Raw genomic sequence first — 12704 nt, 5'->3', positions numbered from 1 at the left:
AAGATTACAAAGATGGTTTGGCTTGTGGTATTGTCTGTTGCAGCAGTTTTTAGACTTTTTGGTCTCAGGATCCCTTAAAAACTCTTAAAAACTGAAAACCCTAACAAGCTTTTGTTTTTGTGCATTGTATCTATTGATATTTACCATATAAAAAATTAAAACGTAAAATTTAAAGTATTTATTAATTCATTAAAAAAAACTCATACGTCTATTACATAGTAATATAAATAACAAATTTATATGAAAAAAAGCTGCATTTTCCCCAAACATGAAACATAGAAGAGTGGTACTGTTTTACAATTTTGCAAATCTCTTTAATGTAAAGCTTGCTAGAAGGCAGGTGAATTCCTGTATCTGCCATTCCATTGGGAAGTGTTTTGGTGTTCTCATTTCCTCAGCATATAGTTATCCAGGGAAATTGCAAAGAACTCTCTGGGGAAGGACTGAGGGAATTATTACACTGTACACATTTTATAATATTTCAGGGCCTTCCTTGTGGGGATCGTCTTTTCCCTGTTGATGGTTTCCAGATCCAAAAACTGGCTCAGACTTAAAAACTGGGCAAAGAGTTGTAGCTCATTATTGGAATGTTGCTCTCAGGCTGCTGGTCATGCACTCCCTTGATTTCCTTTGATTGTACAGACTCAGCAGTATCCTTGTTTCCTGCTCATCCATTTTGCTCCTGGGGACACCTTATTCTGTTATCCATCTCTCTAATCTTCTGAGGGTGAGACCCCTTTCCCTCATTGCCACTCTTCCCCTGCCACTGGTGACAATAATTGTGCCAGGTTACATTGTAAAGAAAGCCAAGTTATTGACCCAGTGGCCGGGAGGGAAGCGGAGGGCGGATCCTGAAGGGAGCACAGGTTGTACTACAAGGAGGAGGCCTCTTCGTGTTTAAGCAAGGGGGTGGGAGGGATACTAGTCATTAATCAGGAATATTGGACCATGTTCAGACTCAGAGGATTCAGGAGAATCTAGAGATTCAAGATTTTCAGGAGTCACAACCCAGCCCATTGCATCAGAGATTTTTTTTCTGACCTTGGCATAGCCAACCTAGCTGGGCTGCATGGTTATTAATCTCCTTTGGAGCTCAGTCACACATATGATTAAGTGTTGGGTCTGTTCCTCAGCTTTCTCTGCCCTCCTACTGCAGGAGATAAAAGCCTCTTTATTTGCTACCAGAGAAGCCTTCTGAATTTTACTCTGAGATTTTTAATAGCCATTAACAATTCTCAGCTTTTTGCTTTTTCCAAAAAATCAATTTTGCTTAGCAACAGCCAATTCCCCTGTCCTTAAGCTTACTATTTCCCTCATATTTCTTAAATGCCTGACACATTGCACCCACTAATATATTACCTTCCATTAGAATACATCCCAGTTCACTACTAATGAAAGTTTTACCTATTGCACTGTTACCTTGTGCCAAGGTCTATCTGTCCTCCATCTATCACCAATGTAAAGGTTCTCACTGACAGTCAGGTGGCCAATGATTCAAGTCAAAAATCCTGTCATAGCTTCTGCTTTCTTGACTCATCCCGGACATCAACTATCTCAGGTTAGCTTCTCTGGAAGCATACTCTAAGTCAGAAACGAGGATAGAGAGTTTATTAGACAATGCTTTGGGAATGATACCTGAGGAAGGGAGAGTAGCAGGATTGGACAGAGGGAAGAGTTGGCCTGCAGTATAGTCTCAGTGAAGGCCTTGACTTCAAATCTGGAATGTTCCTTCAGAGTTGAGGCAAGTGGACTCAGCCTTTATACACCTGTGACATCGGTCATTGGATGTGGGCTGACAAGGGAAGTAGGGATAAGCTTGGGCTAGACTACTTCCGAAGAGGGCTGACAACTAAATTGTCTCAGCTCACTGAACTCCCAGCAGCTCAGGGAATAAATCCTTCATTTCTGAAGAGGGATCTGGGTAGTGCCTCCCAGTATTCACTACAAAGATTGATGGCAAAATAAAGAAATATTCAAAGACAAAATATCTTTACCATTTTACAGACCCTCACTGAAAGAATTTCAAAGAGTGTACTTTAGACAGATGAAAATGGAATTCTGAAGGAAGGGGGGGCATGCAAAAATCAATACTCTGTATCAATTCATTTAACATATAGGGTAAATCTAAAGCGTTATCTGTACAAAACAACAAAACTATAATAAACAGTTTTGGATATGAAAAGTATGAGGGACTGAAATATTCTCTAAATTCAGTGCAATTCAAATCAAATCCTGACAGGGATTTTTTAATGGAATTTGACTAATTGATCTTGAAATTTATATGGATGAGTACAGAGCCATGAATAGCTCAGATCATTTTATACACAAGCAAGAGAAGGACACTTATTTCTTATAAAGCTTTGGTAATTAAAACAGTGTTGTACAGAGTCAGATGTTGACAAATAAACAAATGTAACTGAATAGAAATCCTGGATCCAGACTCACATATATTTGGGGACTTTGTAAATGGTATAGGTTGCATTAGCATCCGTGAAAAGAGACGTATTATTCAATAAATGAGGTGGAGACTATCAGATATCCATACGGGGGAAAATAAAATTAGATCTCCATTTAACAGCATACATAAAAATAAGTTCTAGATGGATTAAAGACCTACATACACAAAACAAAAATATAAAACTATTATAAGAAAACATAGGAGAATGCCCTTATGATGTTGAGGTATGAATTATTTCTTAAGACACAAAAGGCAAAAATTAAAGAAAATAAATAATGCATGTAACTAACTTATAAATTAAAGCTTCAGCATGGATAAAGACACCATAAACAAAGTGAAAAGGCAAGCCAAAAATTAGGGGGATGAGTTTGACACTCACGTAACTAACAAAAGATTTGTATTCAGAATAAATTAACAACCACCATTCAGTGAGAAAACCGCAAACGACCCAAAAGAATTACAGGCCAAAGATATAAACAGGAAATTTAATAGAAGAGGAAATCTAAATAGCATTAAAAATATCCAAATCAATACCACAATGGAATATCATTTCATACCCATCAGATTGGCCAAAATTAAAAGGTCTGGCAATTCGAAAAATTGGAGAAAGGTTGAGAAACAGATTTTAAGCAATTCTGGTGTGAGCATAAATTGTTAAACCAGTAGCACTGTTTTTTGTTGTTGTTGTTGTTTGGTGAGGAAGATTGGCCCTGAGCTAACATCCGTGCCAATCATCCTTTATTTTGTATGTGGGACGCTGCTACAGCATGGATTGATGAGAAGTATGTAGATCCACGTCAGGGATCCGAACCCATGAACCCCGGGCAGCCGAAGCAGAGCATGTGAACTCAACCACTACGCCACCAGGCCGGCCCCCTGTAACACTGTTTTTAATAGCAAAAATTTTTAAGCAATCTATATGAGGGAAAGAAATAAATTATATGCTATCTATATAGCAATTAAAATTCACAAAGTTACCCTATAAGTAACACCATGGCTAATCCCAAAAAATTATGTTAAAGAAAAATCTAATTGAAATACTATTTATGTAAAATTATAAAGTAAAAACTAATTGTATACATTATTTACCTATATAAATGTAGTAAAATTACCAAAACATCCATAGCAAACATGTTAACTTCAGATTTTGATTATTTCTGGTGAGGGAAAGGGAAGAGATGTTTGATGTGAGGTATTAGCTATACTTTTAGTTTTCAGAACAATGCTAATTAAAAAACAATACTAATTTAAAAACCACAACATCTACCAAAATGGCTGAAATTAAAAAGACTGACAATACCAAGTGTTGGTAAAAATGTGGAGCAACTGGAACTCTCATTCTGTTTGGAGGAGTGTAAATTGGGACTACCTCTTTGAAAGTTATTTAGCATCATGCACTAAATGCATACCTATATTTACCAGAATACATGTAAAAGCAAATGTGTAAAGATACATGCCCCTCTATGTTCATTGCAGCATTATTCACAATAGCCAATACTGGGAGCAAACTAGGTGCCCATCAAGGGATGAAAGGATAAAGAAGATGTGGTATATATACACAATGGAATACTACTCAGCCACAAGAAAGGATGAAATACAGCCATTTGTGACAATATGGACAGACCTTGAGGGTATTATACTAACCAAAATAAGTCAGAGGGAGAAAGTCAAATACCGTATGATCTCACTCATAAGTAGAAGACAAAAACAACAACAAACAATCACATAAAGACAGAGATTGGATTGGCGGTTACTAGAGGGGAAGGGGAGAGGAAGGAGGGCAAAAGGGATAATTAGGCACGTGTGTGTGGTAATGGATTGTAATTAGTCTTTGGGTGGTGAAAATAATCTTTACAGAAATCGAAATGTAATGATGTACACCTGAAATTTATACAATGTTATAAACAAATATTACCTCAATAAAAAAATACTTGTAAAAGGATGTCTACAGTAGCAGTATTTGCAATAGTCCCAAAACTAGAAACAACCCAAGTGTCCCTCAATAGACAAATGGATAAATGAATCATGGCTTATTCATATAACAAAGTATTATACACAAACAAGAATGGATAAGCTACAACAATATGGATGAATCTCACAAAAATAATATTAAGCAAAAGAAGCCAGGATTAAAAAGTCAGCTATGAAAAAAATTACACTATAATTCTGTTTATATAAAGTTCAAAAATAGTCTAAACTCATGGAGTTAGAAGCCAGTATAGTGGTTACCTTTGGGAGAAGGTAGTGACCAGAAGGGGTCACAAGTGGGGTTTCTGGAATACTGGAAATATTCTATTTATGACAACTGTGTTCAAACTGTGAACATTCATCAATCTGGAAATTTATGATTGACGTCATATATATGCAATATTTTGTTACAGTTTTCTAAAGGAATATGAGTTAAAAATAGAAGCAGAAAATCTGGATGAAAGTTTTAAAAGAAGCCATCTATAGCAGTTCTTCCTAAACATTTCCTTGCTGTGGCATCAATAGAAAATAGTATTTATAGGGCACACAAGGGGTAAACAGAATGGGTCTGTTTGTTGCCAGAGGTAACTCTGTGATTTTTTCCCCCTTTTCATTTTCTTTTTGGTGGGAAGTTAAAATCCTATTCATTTATATTCCTGAAAGAGGTATTCTTTGCGTTTTCATAACAGGCATCTCTCATACTCATTGTTTCTAGAGGAGGAGGACTTGTTAATTTCTGGTCCCCAACTCAAGGGCCCAGGTCTAGGCACACTTGCAACTCATTTGCAGCACACTGTTGTGCTGGGGCAGACAGTTCGGGGACCTCTGAACTACAGGACTCCTTAACCTACCCATTTAAGGGCTTTTCAGTTTGGCTTCCTTTCATTTAATTCTGCAAACAAAAATTTATTTTCTAGCTCAGAAAATCACTTTCCAAATCCAGGCACCTAAGTTGTCCATCTTTGTGTATTTCACTATCCTTAAGAATCAGGATGGAAATAATTGTGGTTCACAAAATAACTGCATGATTGATTCCACCTCAGTTTTTTTTAAGCATCATATTTTTTAGTTGGGCTAATAAATGATCCTTAACAAGCGGTTTGCGTGCTTTGGAAAAGCCTTAGAGTGTTCATAACCAACTAGCAACTTATTTCTTCTTTTTCCACTGGTTATCAAACTCTATTATACACTGGCCCAATTTATTACAAGGAGGGCTCTAAGTACCTTCTTTGTCTGACCAATTAGCTTTGGGGAGAGAGGCAGGGTTTCTAAGTATCTAATGCCTGTATAGCCCTTTAGAGTTTACTAAGATTTTCATATTCATTATAATATTTAATGCCCATAAAAACTCTGTTGTAAAGTAGATATGATCTCCACTTTACAAATAAGAAAGCTGAAAGTTGGTTGTATCAGTTATGACAAATGATACCTATTCAAAATTGAATTCAACATCTTTCCCCCAAAACTGATGCCTCTGTATTGGTGTCTTAACTCGGTGAACACAGAGCACTGATCCATCTGTTTAAGCCAGAAATCTGAGAGTCAACTCATCTCTCCTACCCATCAATCTAATCGTTAAACCTTTGTAATATGATCTCCAAATTATCTGTCTATCTCATTCACTCGATAAAACCCAGGTATCTATTTCCGGGAAGACGTCTAGAGAAACTCTGTAAGAACAGAGCACACAAAATTCTGGATAAAACAAAAGCAAACAAATAAAAACTTGATCCAGGGCATGACTAAACTGACAGGAAAGTAGCAAAAGTTCAAGGAGACTGGGAGGAATGAAAAAGTGGGAATCCAGACAGTAAGCAAGCTTCGGAGAAAGCATTTGGCTGAGACCATCTGAAAAACCCCAGTGACCTAGAACTTGGATTCTAGAGAATAACATGTCACTGGAGACAAGGCCCTGTGGCCAAGAAGTCTAGGATGCTGGAGTGGGGACACTTGCATAAAGCTGGGATCCACAAAGGGCAACACCCTCAGTGCAAAAACAAGGTTAAAAAAATAATCTTGGCCACATAGAGAAAGATGGGAAGGATAATTCCTTCTGCCACTTTCCTCTGTTAGTAGAGTGGGAAAAAATAATAAAAAGCACCACAAGAGGATTCCTAACTATCAGCCCACCTTTAAGCATTTGTTAGTTTGATTTTACGACTTTCCCTATTGTATTCTGTAGAGAAATAAGAATAGCAAATCTAAGAAAGCTCAAGAGGCTCCAGAACATTCCTAAAGTTGGGCATCCCTGACCCGCAGTTACTATGCCCCTTCCTCCCAGGTTACTAGGAGGATTAAGGATCTGCTCTATGTAAAACTCTTCGCATGGCAGCCGACATGCTGGAGACATTAAGTGTGAACTTCCTCTCTGTCCACCTGGCCCTAGGGGACCCACAGCCCATGCGCCTTGTTTTAGCCCGGGCTCCTCCGTTAGTCCTTTCCCCTGCTCCTTGAGACCTCAGGCCTCCAATGGTCTCCAGTGGGTCTACCAGAGGATTCAGTGAGGTATTGTCTTTGTAGCACTTGGGACTCTGGGTGCACCGACACGAGACATTTAAATCACACTGGGTAGTTAGAGGTTGTACTGTGAAGGCTCAACTCAAAATGGGCAAAGCAGCCACATATTTCAAGTTTCTTCTCCTGTTAGTGTCTTCCCTTCACTTTAGGAATGATCATTATTACAACTCTGCCTGAGTGTGAAGCTTCAGATGGAATGAGTTTTTAAAAATTTTTTAAAATATTGACAATAAAGATTATACAGCAAAGTCAAACAACCTTATCTTCCAAACCTGAAAAGTCATTTATTCTTAATTTTAAACTTAGAATGTGATTTTTTTAATCCAATACAGCCACCAGGGTGGCAATAGGTACCACATGTCCAAAAAAAAAATTAAGATAAGTTAAAATAATGAAATAGTTAAAAGGATAATTGATTATATTATTTTCCACTTGGGAACTGGTAGAAGAACAATGTACAGATAACCTTCGATGCCTTTAAAAGAGACTCAATATGATAAAAGTACAAGTACGTTAATGGTTGTACTTTGAGGAAATAACAAGGCATTATTACAAACGGAATCAGATAATTTTCTAACTAGTAGCGTAAAATGTGTTAATCATGATAAATATCTAATGTCAGATAATAACTATTTTTTGTGTGTGTGTGAGGAAGATCAGCGCTGAGCTAATATCCATGCCAATCCTCCTCTTTTTGCTGAGGAAGACCGGCCCTGAGCTAACATTCGTGCCCATCTTCCTCTACTTTTTATGGGACGCCGCGCCACCACATCGCTTGACAAGCGGTGCGTCAGGGCGGGCCCGGGATCCAAACTCCAGGCCGCCAGCAGCAGAGTGCACGCACTTAACTGCTATGCCATGGGGCCGACTCAGATAATAACTATTGACTTAAATGATAGTTTCATTTTTCTTTGAATAGGATCAAATTATAACTTCGATAAAGATTTCTTGAAATAACAAGCATAGATGCATCTAATCTCCAGCTGCTTCCATAATTAACCATGATAAAGCAAAACACTTTAAATTACCAAACATATAAAATAAATGTAATTTGTTACAGTGATTTTTTTCTAAAGCTTGCTACTTAAAGACAACAATTAAAAATTACATCAAAATCAGATATAAAATATATCAGTTGGCAACTGCATTCAGCTGCATGTAACTGAAAACCCAAGTAATAGTGGATTCAACAAGACAGTTTGTTTTTCTCTCATGTTACAAGAAGTCCAGGAGAGGTACAGTGGCTCAAGAACTTTACTGCCAAAGTCTTTGGGATTCTTTTGGCCAAGTTCTTGAGGGTAGTCACCACCAAGCAAGCTTTTAGGCAGGAAAATTGAGGAAGGGGAAAACGACAAAAAGACAACAATTGAGTCAACCTCTGTCAACGGGGTTTCATGACAGCCCAACCAAATGATCCTGGACTCTGAAAATTGACCAGAGCACGTGAGCATGCCTAGCTGCCAGAAAGACTGGCAAATGCAGTTTTTCAGCTGGACCTGTTGCAACCCTGAATAAAATTGAGGTTCTGTTATTAAGAGAAAAATGAATAATGGGTATTAAGCAAGACACTAGCAATTTCAGCCACATCTTGATTTCTGATATTCCACAAGAAGGGAATTTGACAGCTATAAGGATGGATTGAAAAAAAAAAAAAGTGGGTCAAAATGGAAAACAGTGTTCTTTAAAAATCCCTTCTGGTACAAAACAACTAGATCCTGCTTGCAACATAATTTGTAATGTATTACTGAGCTCACAGGAAGGAAAGAAAATCTCTAACACCAGTAACTCCCATTCCCTGAAAATAAAAGCTGAAACTACAACCAGAGGGTTAAAAAGTAAACTGAGGGCCTGGCCCCATGGCTGAATGGTTAAAGTTCCATGCTCTGCTGTGGCGGCCTGGGTTCGCGGGTTTGGATCCTGGGTGCGGACCTACTCCACTTACCAGCCATGCTGTGGCAGTGTCCCACATGCAAAATAGAGGACACTGGGCACAGATGTTAGCTCAGGGCTAATCTTCCTCAAGCAAACAAGAGGAGGATTGGCAAAGGATGTTAACTCAGGGTGAATCTTCCTCAGCAAAAAAAAAAAAAAAAGTAAACTGACATCTAAGAGGTATTTGTCTGAGGGCCCAAATCAGCATCAGCAATGATACACATGAGACTAAGCCTCTTGCCAGCCACCAGCTCAAGTTGCTCAATCAGAGGCTCAGGTTCTAAGCTGGGTCCTTGAAGGCAGCTAAAGTGGCCCCAGCTTGGTGGTGTCCCCAACTTCAACAAGAAGCAAATGTAAATACTCACTGGAGGAAAGAATTGCTAACGTAGGCCTCCAGGTTGTCCACAGATTAAAATGCACCAAGCAGGAGATGATAACAGAAAAAGAACAAACGCACACAGAAGTGGTCTAATACTTAAAAAGAAAATCTACAAATGTGATTCATCACATTAACAGCTTAAAGATGAAAAAGTACATTGTCATCTTATTAGTTGCAGAAAAACATTTCACTCATCACTCATTTGTGATTCTAAACATACCCATATGACTTATAAATTCTCTGACTATTTATAACAATGTTTCTGTGAATAATTTTGGCTTTTCTAAGTAGAGAATTATATCATCTGTGATTAACGGCCTTTTTCTTTCTATCTTTCCAGCTCCTTATATCTTTTATTTCCCTTTCTTGCCTTAAGGAGCTGGGTAGGACTTCCAGTACAATGTTGAATAGAAGCCATGATGAAGAGCATCTTTGTCTTATTTCTGATTTTAAAAAGAATGCTTTTATTATATTGCCATTAAAATGATGTTTGAAATTATAGGTTTTAATAGATACCTTTTTTTTTTGGCAGCAAGGGGTGGATTCAGAATGTTCCTGTCTGTACATAACAGGTTTTGTTTTAACCATGAATCAGTGATGAAATCATGAACTCTTAAAAATAAATTTAGAAACACAAGCAAACCAGTAGAAAAGTGGGTAAAAGATATGCACAGGAAATTCACAGACAGGAAAACACAAACTGTGAATAAATATATGCAGTTATTTTTAGCCTCATTAATAATCAGTTAATTTCACACCTAGTCAAATACTCTAAAGAAACTTCTGCACATATGTACCAGGGAATGTATGCAAGAATATTCATAGCAGCCTAATAGCAAAATACTGCAAACCAGCTCTAATGTTTGTCAACAGGAGAATGGATTAGTAAATTGTTATATATTCACCCAATGCAACATTACATGGTAGTGAAAATGAACAAACTATAACAATATGCAGAATTGTAGATAAATTTCAGAAAAAAAAGAATGTTTACGTATATATGACAGATACTATTTTGCATGTGGCAAACATTAAGTTTTTTAAATTATAAGTGGGAAGAATTGCCTGTGTGTCCTCCAGTACTTCCTAGGTTGGTGGGTGCTGGGAGAGGCAATTGCTGTGGACCCTCAGCTGCACATTCTTGCTGGTGTGCCAAAAACACAGGCCATTTAGCAGAGCCATTTCTCAGGGTTATGTTCGCAGTTAGCAACCTTGAGGATTGAGGTAACATCCTCACTGGACAAAGAGCAGGCTGGCTTCCACTTGCTAAAAAAAAGCAGTAAATTCCTCAAGCTCTTTCTTCTCTGGCCATGATGCAAAGCTACTGCATGTATAGCATCCATGTGGCCCCTCTGCATCACTTTTATGAGATTTAAGAATCAAGTGAAACCGGTATGACCATGCTGACACTCTGGCGACTGCTGTGCCATGAATACTAACGTCTTTTGTCCCAGACCCAAGATTCTTGTGTCTTCTGTCCGCATCCATTGAACAGTAACAGGCTAACTTGTTAGCCTGCAAGTCAGGTAAAAATCCCAGACATTTCATAGACCTTGACAGTAAGTTAGGAGACTAGAAAGACTTCACAGGACCTTGAACCTGTTTAGTCACTAACTAGCCATGTTGACTTTGACTCTTCAGTAACCTCTATAGATTCCTAGTTTCTTTTATATAAAAGGAGAAAATTGAAGTAAATGGTCTCTAATATTCCATGATTCTACATTGTGTGGGTACAGAAAAAATATCCTGAGACTTAGAATGAAGGCACTCACCCAAGGGAGCTTGTAAGGAAGAATCGAGGCTGCTGTACAATTTCACTTTGCAAGTGTCTGAATCTTATATCAAAGTGCTTTGGTGGATGGTGTTCCCTTCCTCTTTCTGCCTTCCTTTTTCTTTATTTTTCTACATGTGGGTATTGATGCAACAGAAACAATAAATTATAGCAATGTGCTAGCCACTCAGGACCATTTTCCTCCTGTGCTCTTCTCTGCATTGCAGGGGCTGGAAGACTCCACCAGTGGGAGGCAGGCACATGAGATTTGGAAAGCAGAAGAGAGGCAGAAGCCATTATTATTCCTCCAGCAGAGCCAGGCAGGCATACAGCTCTAGCAGACAGCAGAAATGAAGCGGCTTCCAGTCACTCTTCTGAGAACTACTGGTTTCGGTGCCACAGATATCTGAGGTCATCAGTAGTGGTTTCTTGTGGTTTCTTCAATTTCCAAGTTTCATGAGAGGTGGTTTTCCTCAATTCCACTTCCTCAACACTTGCTTATGTTTTTTTGCTTCTAAAGTGCTTATTATCCTTCCTGCTTGAAATACCTTCAATGGTTTCTCTGGTCCTGACTGAACCCTGCCTGATAAAAGAAGGTAAATTTTGAGGAAAAGCTACCTAAATTGGTTTCATTTTCTCCCCTTTCATTGTCAAAACTTTAATTTTAACAGTAAAAATAGAACTAAAGATTCTATTGGAATCTATATCCATATATGTTAGTTTTCTATTGCTGCCATAACAAATTACTACAAACTTAGTGACTTGACACAACATAAAATTTTTCATCCCACAGCTTCTGTAGGTCAGAACTCTGGGTGAGCTTAAATGAGTACTCTGCTTAAGATTTCACAAGGCCAAAATTAGGGTGTCAGCAGGGCTGCATTCCTTGGTGGAGGCTGTGGGGAAGAATTATTTTTCAAGCACATTCCCTATTGGTTAACCTCGGCTCCTTATGATTGTAGGACTGAGGTCCTTGCGTCTGTGCTGGCCATCATCCAGAGGCTGGTATTTGCTCTTGGAAGTGCACATATTTGTTCTGAAGCTTTCCATGTGGCCCCCTCCAGCAACAGACTCGTGGAGTTGAATCTCTCCCACATTTCTCATCTCTCTAACTTCTGCTATTGCATCTCTCTGACATAGCACACAAGGTTCCCTGCTGTGCCCACCCAGAAAACCCAGGATAAACTCCTTAGCTCAATATATATTTAATTATACCTGCAAATTCTCTTTTGCCACAAAGTCCCTTTTGTCACATAATACGTTCACAAGTTCCCAGGATTAGGGCATGGTCACCTCCAGGGGGTCGTTCTGCCTACCATGCCATCTAAAAATTTGAATGTTATTTATTATATCTTCTTCATCTGACATCCTCGCTTGAAACTTTATGATCTGTCTTGACTGTGGCAATCTTCTTTAATTTGGTATTTTGGTTTTTGGACACTCCTTTTAGTAGAAGTAAGAGAGGGAGAGATGGAAAGGAACTGCCAATGCAAGGAAAGCAACAATGACAAGGCAGACCCAAGGTGACTTCAAAGAGCAAGTACTCCCAGAGCGGTCATGAATGGACCTGGAAAAAGAGTGCATCATCTCATAAAGGTATCACCTTAATGATTTCATTTTTAAAAATTAAGATGCAAAACCCACTTCTTCTCTTCCAGCACATGGCAATTCTTTTTGAT

This window comes from Diceros bicornis, chromosome 11 (genome assembly GCF_020826845.1).
Source record: "Diceros bicornis minor isolate mBicDic1 chromosome 11, mDicBic1.mat.cur, whole genome shotgun sequence".
In the NCBI taxonomy this organism is placed as follows: domain Eukaryota; kingdom Metazoa; phylum Chordata; class Mammalia; order Perissodactyla; family Rhinocerotidae; genus Diceros; species Diceros bicornis.
This window is presented reverse-complemented; position numbering follows the sequence as displayed.